Here is a 12,064-nt window from a genome sequence, read left to right on the forward strand (position 1 = left end):
TTATTTACTAATTAGTGGAAGTGCACTAATGCTGCAAAGTTGCGCAACTCTGCAATAAAGCATTTCATAACGGTAGTAATTGCGTTAAGTTTTTTGCAGCTCCACTGGAAAAGTTTACGTTAGGAGGAGCCGGGTTGGCTGGCCAATCCTGCAAAAAGAAAAGCATGCTGCCATTAAAATTTGATTATCGCATACCAGACCGTTATCCCGTCAGATGCGGTACAGCAGTACTTATTTACTGATGTGGAATATTTTCTAATTTTCACATTATCTACTTTTGTTGTGATAAACGTACCTACAAACTCGAATATTCATAGTCGACCAAAACTCGATTTAGTGTAATTGAGAATCGAAAAAAATGGAAGTGATTAAAATTAACATTTCAACGGCCGTTAAATTAAATTTCTCATCACAGTTGGTTTAGGAGTTTCAATGGTTGGTCTCGGCAATGAGCAGTAATTAGCCTACTGCGCCCAGAACGATATGATTATTGACTTCAATTTTGAATTTTATGATACTAGAAAAAAAAACGTCGTAATTTGTCGTTTCATAAGCGACATAAAATTTATTCAGAAATTAGAAACATCCAAGTCCGAAGTCATTTCGTTTTCTAACGGAAAAAAAAACAAAATAGAACAACACTGACCAATGAGATAGCAGAAATGAAAAATTGCGAACATATTACGGCAGAGACAGGACTCGGAAACCGGTGACTTTCCCTACCCAATTTTTTTGTCTTTTTCAATGCCTTCGGAGAAGAGTTCGAGTCCTTTTTTCGCAAATTTTCATCTGTGCTTTTCCGTTCGTCAGTCTTTCTCAACTTTTGAGCCAAATCGTTTGCAGGTCGATGAGAACACTGAATGATTTGAATCTGATATCTAGGATTCAAACACGTTGCAGCTTAATTTTGTTTTGTTGAAATTGTTTTTGACGTGAATAGGACTTGCCTTTTCAAAATTCGAATGCGTAGAACTTCATCGTCAATATCTCGAGTAGCAACAACCTAGTTCTTTCTCCATGCTATCAGATGATGAGCAATTTATGATTAAATTTTGAGCAGTATACCAATAAAGAACTGCAAAATTTAGTTTTCTTACACTTTTGGAAAGCATGAAGAAAACTCATTACACTTGTTTACCGTTTTTATACTGGGACGACGATTTTGAGTTGGTCTCAGTCCCGATGTTCAATTGGACGAGTATAAACCATGGTAGAAAGCTATACTTTTTGCTTGGACGTTTAATAGGATTGGTGCGATCCCTTCATCTACAGACGTGATGTAAAGCCTCATTTGGATTGGATTCTGAAACCGAATTCTAAAACTGAATTTTGGAGCTATATTCTGAACCAGGATTCGGAGCTCAATTTATGATTACGGATATAGTTTCAGAATTTAACTCCAGGATACATTTTCAAAAGTTCGAAATAAGACTCTGAATCTGAATTCTCATTCTAGATTCTGGAAATGGTATTCTGACTAGATTTTGGCACAGAATTAAATTAGTCTAAATTTATGTTCGGAATTAAATATTCAGGAATTTAATTTCCAAATTCTGGAACAAAATTCAAGTGATGAATTCTAGATCTGGATTCTAAAACAACATTTTGAATCTGAACTCTGAAATAGAATTTTAGAACTAAATTCTGAGCCATAATTTGTCCTGAAAATATTTTTAGAATTTAGAATTCATTTTCAAATTTCAGATTCAAAATTAAGACGAATCGAATTCGGAACTTGGGCTCTGAAACTATGTTTTGGAAATGAATTTCAGATTCTGAAAATGAGATCAGTACCAGAATTCCTGACCAGAATTTTGAATTTTGCAATTGAATTCGGAGCCAGTCCCCGGTTCTGAATTTAGTTATCTTTAGTTTAAGTTTGGAATTCGTCTGATTCAGGAATCCAACTTTAGAAATCTGAAACAAAACTCAAAATATGAATCCTAGATCTGAATCTGGATTCTGAAACAACATTTTAAATCTGAACTCTGAACTAGAATTTTGAAACCAACTTTTGAGTCATAATTTTATTCCTAAAATCAGTTTTCGAATTTGCTTCCTTAATTCAGTTTCAGAATTGAATTACTTAATTTGAGGTTCAGAATTGAAAGTTTTTATGTGGAAATCAAACTTGGAACTTGGGTTCTGGAACTATATTTTTGACCTGAACTCTTTTTCTGAAACTGAATTTTGCAACTGAACTCAGAGCCAGTCCCAGATTTCAAATTTAGTTCTTGAATACAGTTTCAGAATTAAGTTTTGATGCAGAATTTTGGTTCAGGTGTATTGGTAGAACAAATTAATTTAGTCCGTTTTTTTTTGGTTTAAAAAAAAGACATTTAATTTAATTCAAAATTTTACTACTTTTTCCATGTCTCGTCATTTGAGGTGATCCAAGTTCGAAGTCAATTGTCGATTTGTGCGAAAGAAGTAAATCGATGACCCGTCAGGTCGTGCTGCATCCGTCGGAACAATCAGTAATCGGAAGGAGCAATGTCAGGAGAATAAGGCGGGTGCGGCAAAATGTTCCACTTGAGCGTTTCCAAATATTTTTTCACGACTTTTGCGTAATGAGACCGAGCGTTGTCATGTAGGAGAATAACTTTATCATGCCTTTGCTTGTATTCTGATCGTTCTTCTCGTATTGCACGGCTCAAACGCATCAATTGCAGCCTATACCGATCGCCCGTTGTAGTATCGCCTGGTTGTAGTAGCTCTTTGTACACAAAAATATGTGTTCTAACTTTTCTCATAGATGGCGCAACCGATTTTCACAAACTTAGGTTCAAATGAAAGGTCCTGTGGTCCCATACGTAATTCCTGAATCTTATTTGGATCCGACTTCCGGTTCCGGAATTATGGGGTAAAATGTGCAAAAAATTATGAAAATAAGTGCACAAACTTTTCTCAGAGATGGCTGAACCGATTTTCACAAACTTAGATTCAAATGAAAGGTCTTGTGGTCCCATACAAAATTCCTGAATATTATTTGGATCCGACTTCCGGTTCCGGAATTATGAGATAAAATGTGCAAAAATTGTGAAAATAAGTGCACTAACTTTTCTCAGAGACGGCTGAACCGATTTTCACAAACTTTGGTTCAAACGAAAGGTCTTGAGGTCCGATACAAAATTTCTGAATATTATTTAGATCCGACTTCCGGTTCGGGAGTTATGGGGTAAAATTTGCAATAAAAAGAAAATATGTGTTCTAACTTTTTTCATAGATGGCGCGACCGATTTTCACATACATAGATTCAAATGAAAGGTTCTGTGGTCCCATGCGTAATTCCTGAATTTCATACGGATCCGACCTCCGGATCCGGATATATAGGGTAAAGTGGGTTAAAAATTGTATACCATCACTGAAAATGGGGAAAAACCTTAAAAAAATTTCTAAATCGACCTCAAATCTTTCCCAATTGATAGTTTTTATCAGTAGACGGTCAAACAAACCGATTTCGAAAAAAATTATTTTGAAGAATACGACAGTATTATATATGATAGTATGATTGATATGAGAAAGGCATCATTACACCACTAGGTGGATTAAAACAGGTTTTTTTCTTCTTGGGGTTATCATAGAATATCCATTTTTCATCCCCAGTAGCAATTCGATGTAAGAAACTTTTTCGTTGTTGCCTTCGAATCAGTTTCTCACCACCTAGCTTTGAATGATTCCAATGGATTTTAATCGTACAGAAACTGCTTGTTGAGTCGCTTCCAATGATTCTGCAAGCTCCTCTTTCGATTGACTCGAATTTTTTATCGAGTAACGCCTTTAACTGTTTGTCTTTGATTTGTTTTTTGGTTGTCCAGAGCGGAGCCTGGCTTCAACGCTGAAATCTCCATTTCCCTACAAGATTTATCAGTAGTAGAATTATCACCATAAATATCCACAAGCATTTAATGCGCTTCAGCTTCGCTTTTCTTCCAGTTAAAACAGGAAACCAAAACTTCCCGCAAATGCTGCTTAGTTAACACAAAATTACTCATAAAGACTGTCCCAGAAAGTATGGACGCACTTTGATTTCGTTGTAAATAATTCACAAGTGTCCACGCGTTTCGAAACAAACTAATGAAAACGAATAAACAACTGCACAAGTGGTTAGAGAAGAGTGTAAACAACAGGACGCAGCCATAAAAATTGACAGATTACATTGACATTGCGAAATGGCAGCGGTTTTTTGGTTGCGGCCATACTTTCTGGGATAGTATTTAATAACCACAGTGAAAAAAACGGTTTTAAAAAACTCGAAGCAATATGAACTTAACATAAATGACAGATGTTTGACCTCTTCAAACTATCGACATCAGCTGTTACTGTTCAATATTCAATATACATACAGCCAGAGCCATCTTTTGGGAACGGATCGAAATAATTTGTACTTCCAACAGTACTCAACGGATACATTCCACAAATTGGTTAATTGGAACTATGCAAAGTCCTTTCCTTCACTGAGTATGTTACCCAAAGGGTTATGTCTCTGACATTAGCCACCCGCCTTTTTTTCCTAAGCGGTTTTGTTTCTAAATTCCCACCAACAACGGAGTAGACCCGCAATTACCCTCTGTCAATCGATTTGCACTGCAGAAATTCAGCAGATGCACACTCATCTGGACAAAAGATCGAAAAACCGTTTTCATAACAACGATGTGTTCAAGAGACGAATTAACAGTATAATGAAAAGGAAACACTAGCACTCGACTCGAGCGTGAAGAATACTCCCATCCGTAAGTGTTTCTTGAGTTGCTCGCTAGCACATTTGAATGGCGGCGGCAAGTGTTTCGCGGTTTTGCATGCACTGTTTTCTTCTTTCGTTTTTTTCGTTTCGTCAGCTAGCCTACTGCGATGCATCTTAGGCATTTGTTCGTGCATTCTACACCTGTTGTGGCTTCACCTCATGAAAAACAATGACAGAAGCAATGACATTTAAAACCATTCCTTTTGTTTAATAAATATGAGGAGCTGATCTGATTGGACGATCGATAAAAAGGACCGTCGAAATATGCTCTAACTAACCTTGCAGCAGCGCTCCTACTTTATTAGTACTTAATTTCCCATGTCAGTCCTTCGAACCACTCTCTTTACAACCAGTCGACTTCCGGTACGGTTGGAAATTCTGCGTCATGCATGCTTCCTCCCTGCGCGACAGCCCGGCACACACCTGATCTGAACTTTCCCCACACTTGTTGTTTCGCGTTTTCCGCCCTACTTCCGCTGCTAGAGCGTCAGTTATATAACACGGTATCAGACTTTTCACCACTCTTTTTTTTTTTTGCTGCCGTTGTTTTTCAATTTTGCCACTGTAGTTTCACTCGGTTGACGGTTAGCTTCAGGTTACAAGCCTGTTCGTTATCACGCGCCCGGAACGGCTCGAATGGATGGAATCGATTACGGCAAACGACGGTACACTTTTCCGCACTCCGCAAAGTCGGGAGCTTCTGTGGGAAATGCAAAAAAAAAACTTTTTACTTCTCCAGCCACGCGATGTTACAACACACACACTGGATAAATTATTAGCAGTACATGCAACTATTGGCCACGAATGAGAGTGATAAGCACTTTTTTTTTCAAGGAATGTTGTCCCCACGATGGCACCGCCCCGAGCCTCACTTCAAGCTGATTGACAGATTATCTCACGCCTTACAATCCCCTTTTTCCAGTTGCTTCTGCGGTTTCTGCTTGATGTCGCTGTCTGGTTCTGGAGGGGGTAGACGAACCACCCAGACGGGTACTTGTTGTTATGTTCGTCCGCCTTCTCACCCACGCACCGGAGCCGAACACCAATCTCGCTTCCGGTTTGATAATTCACACAAAATAATCGTACTAACCGCTGACTTTTTCAAACGAATCAACGTAGGCTTTGTGTCACAGTATCTTCCGATAAACCTCACAACCTTACACAACACATGTCCTTTACCCCTTTGCTGGCTTTAGATCTCAGTGAGCGTTGACTCGCGGTGGTTCGAAATGCGCGCGCGAACGAATGTGCACTCACACCAGTAGAAGGGCGGCACAGAGATTGACACTACTGCTTGGTTGGCCTCGCCGGAAAACCGTTGTGTAACCGTTTCGACAGCCTATAACGAACTGAACCACAATCCGGACGGGATGCCGAACCAGAGGGCCATTTGGAGCCATGCAACAAACCGCCCACCTACCACGGTCGGTCGTGAGAAACAAGCGAAGCCAAAACTGAGCTACAGCGCGCCGTTTGCCGACCTCCGAAAGCTTCGCTACGAGTCACGTGGAACATGCGAAAAGTAGGAGCTTGCGCGCAAGGCACTCCTGGGAGGGGGTGAACTCAACGGAATGACACTCCCGTTGGTAACAATGGAAGCTTTTGCACGTGCATCTGCTAAGCTTACGCAATTTGAGTGGCCGGTGGGTGAACAGTGTTGCCAGCAGCTTCGGAAAGAGTTTGAACGGCGCATTTTGTCGGTTCGTTTTGAACTTGTAGCTGGGAGTAGTTTCGGGTTTTCAATGAAAAAAAAAATATCTGGCTTCTGTATGACGTCATCGTGTGCCCCCCACAAGGGAATCTGAACTGGAGGTCCATTTTTCTGATGTGCTCTTTTCATTAATAAACTTATCGACCTTCCCCAACAAGCCAACGGAAGGATCCACCAGCACATATTTAGAATCGATGCGAGAATGTTTGGGATATAAATAACCACGTGCCACAAGCCAGAATAACCTTCATTCGCTAGATACCTTTTATGTTGATTAAATTCAGTTACTCGCTTTAGCGTACCTTTGCTGCAGTGAACACACACTGCCACAGATAAACAGATTAGAATCCAGCGCTTTGCAAAAAAAAAATCTCTCAGAAGAATCATTAGATTGGAGCTCATATGCGGGGAAAGGCGCATTGTTGCGTCAGAGCTGGTTGATTTTAGGCATGTTATCAACAAATGATGGCAATTCCATTATCAATATACTCCTGGATTCCTATGTGATGTCATGTTTCAAGGAGAAGAATATTCTGATCATCAGATGCTGACTGGCTACGATTCGTACGTGCACTGAGGTCTTTTTTCATGCGGATTTTCGAAGTTACGTCTTGTTTTGTCTTAGAAATGCATTGAACTGGTGTTATCCCGAAATTTTTTTCAAGTCAACTCTCCAACACTTGGAAAGTTTTAAATATTTTAAAATCTGTACGTTTATGAGACATTTGACATACAAAACATACTTCAGCTTTGCGCTTTTTTTACGCGGATTTCCGAAGTTACGCGGCTCGTATTCCACGCGTAAAAAAGACCTCAGTGTATTTATTCGTAAACCAAATTTTGGGCGATTAATGAGGAACAGTGCCATTTCGCCTTGCCGTGGTTTCTCGTCATTTTCCTGATGGAAAGGGAAGGATAAAAGGAACATGGAAAGGAATTGAGAAGTGGGTGAGGTGGAAAACCTGCACAAAACAAAAAGAACGAAATTGTTCTGCATCCCCGAAACGATCTACAGGTGCTAAAATGCACTTTTAATAAAAACATCCAACCCCTGAGAGTATTTAGAAATTTTACAAAACCGACACCAGTCCACTGCGTTCCAGGAAGAATGCAGAGGATTCGACACTCCATAAGGGATGGCAAACATTCTTCTAAAGCATTTTAAGGTAGAAAGAGAAAAGATTCTGGAAGAACGATAAACACCTCTGATTAAAGCCTTTTACCACATTGGGTGAGAAACGATAAAATAACCTTCAATTTTAGCTCTCCATACACAGATTAAACCTTGTATGGAGAACCAAAAACCCGGATACGTAGTTGCAGTACAGTAGCCATGTGATAGTTGCGTTTGCAAAGTCCAGTCAGAGTTCCGACCAGAATACTTGAAAAAAATGCAGTAGACTTTTGGACAAGTTCAGATTTAAATCTGGTGACAAAAAAGTTTTGTCTGAACGCAAGTTTGCAAACTGCATGTTTCGATGCAGTCCAAGAACGAATCTTGTACTTAATCCAACTGAAAAAACTAAACAGTTCAATTTGAACCGCTAAGCAGACGTAAAGTTTCTACTATTTACAGAACATTTTTTGTTTTACTACGGAGTGCAATGTCTTTTCTGACGTGCCGAACGAAAACGTGTTTTCGACTATTTTTGGCCGATACAGGTTCGGTCATCTAGGGGTTAGCCAAATTTTGTGCTAGGGCACATAACCGTTTTCATTATTTTTACGTTTCGTCTTTGACTAATCAGTGCAGAGCAGTTCAAATTGAACTGCTTAGTGCTAAATCGGAAGCCTTTAAAGCTGTCTATGAAGCTGTCTGAACTTAGCGAGGCATCTCTCACCGATGATAACGGAAATAGGTGAATAATTGCTAATTGGTTGCTAATTAGTTACGGTAATTTTGAATTTGTTGCTCATTTTTTTTTTAGTACCCCTCCGAAATAAGCTTGAAAATGAATCGAAAACCAGTAAAATATTTGTTGCTCATTTTTTTTTGAGTACTTCGTTAAGTTTATACGAAATTAACAAAGTACCTCTCCTAAATAACTAGAAAAAAAAAATCGAAGCCCAGTAAATAATTTGTTGTTTATTAGTTGCTGCATAGTAATTTCGAGTTTGTTGCACTTTTTTTTCAATATTTTTTAGTATTTCGCTAAGTTCATATGAAGTTAACGAAGCACCTTCCCAAATAAGCTTGAAAACTATCTGAAATCCAGCGGATAATTGGTTGCAAATTAGATAATTGGTTGCAAATTAGTTACGGTGGTCGAATTTGTTGCTCATTTTTTTTTTGCGAATACTTCGTTAACTCCATATAATAAGCGAAGTACTCGAAAAAAATTTAGAAAATTTGAACAGCAAATTAAAAAATACCGTAACTAATTAGAAACAAACTACCGTAACTAATTAGCAAATTAATAAGCAACAAATTATTTACTGGGTTTCGATTTATTTTAAAGTTTATTCAGTAGAGGTACTTGGTTAACTTCATATGAATTTAATGAAGTACTCAAACATAAAAAATAAATTGAGCAACAAATTCAAAATTACCGTAACTAATTAGCCTATTTGCGTTACCATCGGCGAGAGGTGTCTCGCTAAGTTCATGTTCGTAAAGTGCCAGTGACGTACCTAGAAAATTTGGCGCCCGGGGCAAAATAAGATTTGCCGCCCCCATCGTTGGTTTAGTGAGCAAAATATTGCTGAACTCCATCTCCGGAAAGATGAATTGGATGAGCAAAAAAAAAGTTCCCAAGGATTGGTTTGCCGCCCCCTAAAAACGTTGCACCCGTTGCGAATGTCCCCTTCAACCCCTCCCCCCCCTCCCCCTCCCACCAAACCTTTAAATTCGATTACCCCAGAATCTTTGCTGAAGTGCCGATTGTATTCCACACAGAATCGCGAAGATTTCTGCTTGGAACACAGTACAGTATCTACCAAGTGAATGATACTGATTTAGTCTCATTTCACGACAGTAGACACCAGCATTCAACAGAGAACCGTGCATATAACAAACTATGTGTTTAACTATCGCAACTTCTTTCTGTCACAAATTTATGGTTTAAAATGTAGTTTCAGAATTCAAAGTTTAGTTCCAGGATTTTGTTTCAAAAGTTAAAACTAAGACTCTGAGTCTGAATCCTTATTCTAGATTCTGGAACTGGTATTTTGACTAGAAACTGAATTTAGTTATCTTTAGTTTAAGTTCGGAATTCGTCTGATTAAGGAATCCAACTTTAGAGATCTGAAGCAGTGTTGGTGATTGCCGAAAATTTGACAGAAGCTGCTCGATATTTATCAATATTGTATACAACATTTTCAATCCAGTAGAAGATGCTACAAGAATTCGAGTCTCTCGATGCATAAACTACATTTCTTCGCTCCACTTCATACTCTGAGTATTTCACGGCCCTTAAAAAAATTGCATTCTGATAATGATTGATGCTGTGTGGAATTTACCAAGAGAGAATCGCAAGTTGACAATTATCGCAGAAAATCGAATCTATAATTCGACTTGATGATTCTCATACCAGATTGCAATATTTCAAAACCCTTGTGTAGAGCATTCACAGACATTTTCATAGACACAACTTGTACAAAGTTTATATGCACATAGTTAGAATAAGCGGCAATAGTAAAATGATTCTATCGCAATTATCCACTGCCCATACAGAATCGGATAGCGAAACAAGAATAAGCGACCGTTTGTTGCTTCGGAGAGAATCTCCACAGCAGTGTGTCTATTCTGTGTTAAATGAACCATACCGGTTTTTTGTTGCTGCGATGATATCCGTCTCTCTTTGATGGCACTAATTGAATCGTGTGAAAAGTTGCTAGTGAGCGTTCTTTGATACGATAAAATCCATCTGGATCTGGATTCAGAAACAACATTTTAAATCTTAACTCTGAATTAGAATTTTATGGTTCAGAAGTCGACCATAATTTAATTCTTGAAATCAGTTTTGGAATTTGTTTTCTTAATTCGATTTTAGAGTTCAATTCCTAAATTTAGTTTTAGAATTCAAATCGGAACTTGGGTTCTGAAACTATATTTTGGAAATGAATTCAGTTCCAGAATCAAATTCAGAACCTGGATTCTGAAAATGAGATCAATTCAGAATCAGAATTTAGAATGCTTCCATAATTCGGTTTCAGAATTTAATTCCTAAATTTAGTTTCAGATTTCATTTCTCGATTTCAGGTTCAGAATGGAGACGAATCGAAGTCGGAACTTCTAAAACTATATTTTGGAAATGAATTCAATTCCAGAATAAAATTAAGAGCCTGGATTCTGAAAATGAGTTCAGTTCTAGAATTCTAGACCAGAATTCTTGATCTGGATTCCGAACCTGAATTTTACAATTGAATTCGGAGCCAGTCCCAGGTTCTCAATTTAGTTATTGAATTAAGTTATAGTTTCCTAAAGTTCAGAATTCAGGTTCTGGTGTAGATTAATAAATTTGGTGGCAAAACTAATATGAAAAATTATCGATATTCGGAGGTTTGAAGGAAACATGTAAGTTTTAATCGTATTCACGTCTTCTAGTAATGTTTCTGACATTACCCACCCGCTTTTTATTTCTGTTCAATTTTCATTTGAAAGTCATTGAGATTCAGGTGATATAATCGTATAAGTGACGTACTCGACAAATCGTTCATTCTTTCATCCGCACAATTTTATCCGGAGATGCGTAAACTGATTCAAAAAATCACAAAACTCGTTGGAAAGCTATGGCAAACATTTCCGGTGCCGGATATCGTATAATCGTAGAAATGGCGTAACGACAAACAAGGAATGATGTCAAGCCCAAACATTCAAATATTTCCATTCTGATACATGCATAGTTAGCAGTGAATATTTGAATTGTATAACGTGGAGTGGAAACCTATATTGAGAAAGCCAAGATAGATACGCTCAGAGGCAGGGCTCGAACCTGTGTTTTTGAGCAATCTGTGCATACGCGTTCTTCCATTCCCGCCACGCCAGTAGAGAAGGCAACAAGCGATTGTGATTATACTCTCCTACTGGCCAGTGCTTGAGCGGAAAATAGATATAGACCTAGAACACTGTCTGATGGAAAGATATGTTTGGATATATGGTACCGGTCGTGAGGCGGCTAGGATTTATATCATTGTTCGATGTACGGTTATCAACTCGGTGCTGTTGTAGAACTCTGTCTACCACAGCTCAGCGTAGCGGAAATGGTAAAACACGTATGCACGGATTGCATAATTCGAGTTCGTATTATTGAAATAGTCGGAGTATTAAAAAAATTGCGATGACGCAATCCCGGGATACCAGTTCCTTGAAATACTCAGCGAGTCTTTGCTTTGCTTTGGTATATAAAGAATTGGAATAAGAATGAAATGTTTTACTTATTGAGCTGATCAAAGTGAAAAAAATCACATCGGTAATCTCGATTCAAATTGAAAAACAAAATTCGAAACGATCGGTGAAAGAAATTACTTGTTAGCAAAGAAATCTTCATTTCGTAATGCCCTAATGTTAACCTCAAAGCTAGACGCATCGGACTATCTTTTTGCGGTGCAGAGTAATTTGAAATGTATGGGCTGAAAGGAAAGGTAAGTTCCGGTGACTCTTAAGCCGT

General features: G+C 38.3%; 1 protein-coding gene across 1 annotated transcript in view; it reads right to left on the reverse strand.

The window, feature by feature from the left end:
* The window catches only part of LOC131426622 (frequenin-1), a 139,715-nt gene extending 133,569 nt beyond the window's left edge, over nucleotides 1-6,146 (reverse strand). The window contains exon 1 of the mRNA XM_058589484.1: nucleotides 5,023-6,146. The gene's annotated coding sequence lies outside the window, so the exon portion shown is untranslated. The remainder of the gene's footprint in view (nucleotides 1-5,022) is intronic.
* Nucleotides 6,147-12,064: the final 5,918 nt, after the last annotated feature.

This window comes from Malaya genurostris, chromosome 1 (genome assembly GCF_030247185.1).
Source record: "Malaya genurostris strain Urasoe2022 chromosome 1, Malgen_1.1, whole genome shotgun sequence".
Lineage (NCBI taxonomy): Eukaryota > Metazoa > Arthropoda > Insecta > Diptera > Culicidae > Malaya > Malaya genurostris.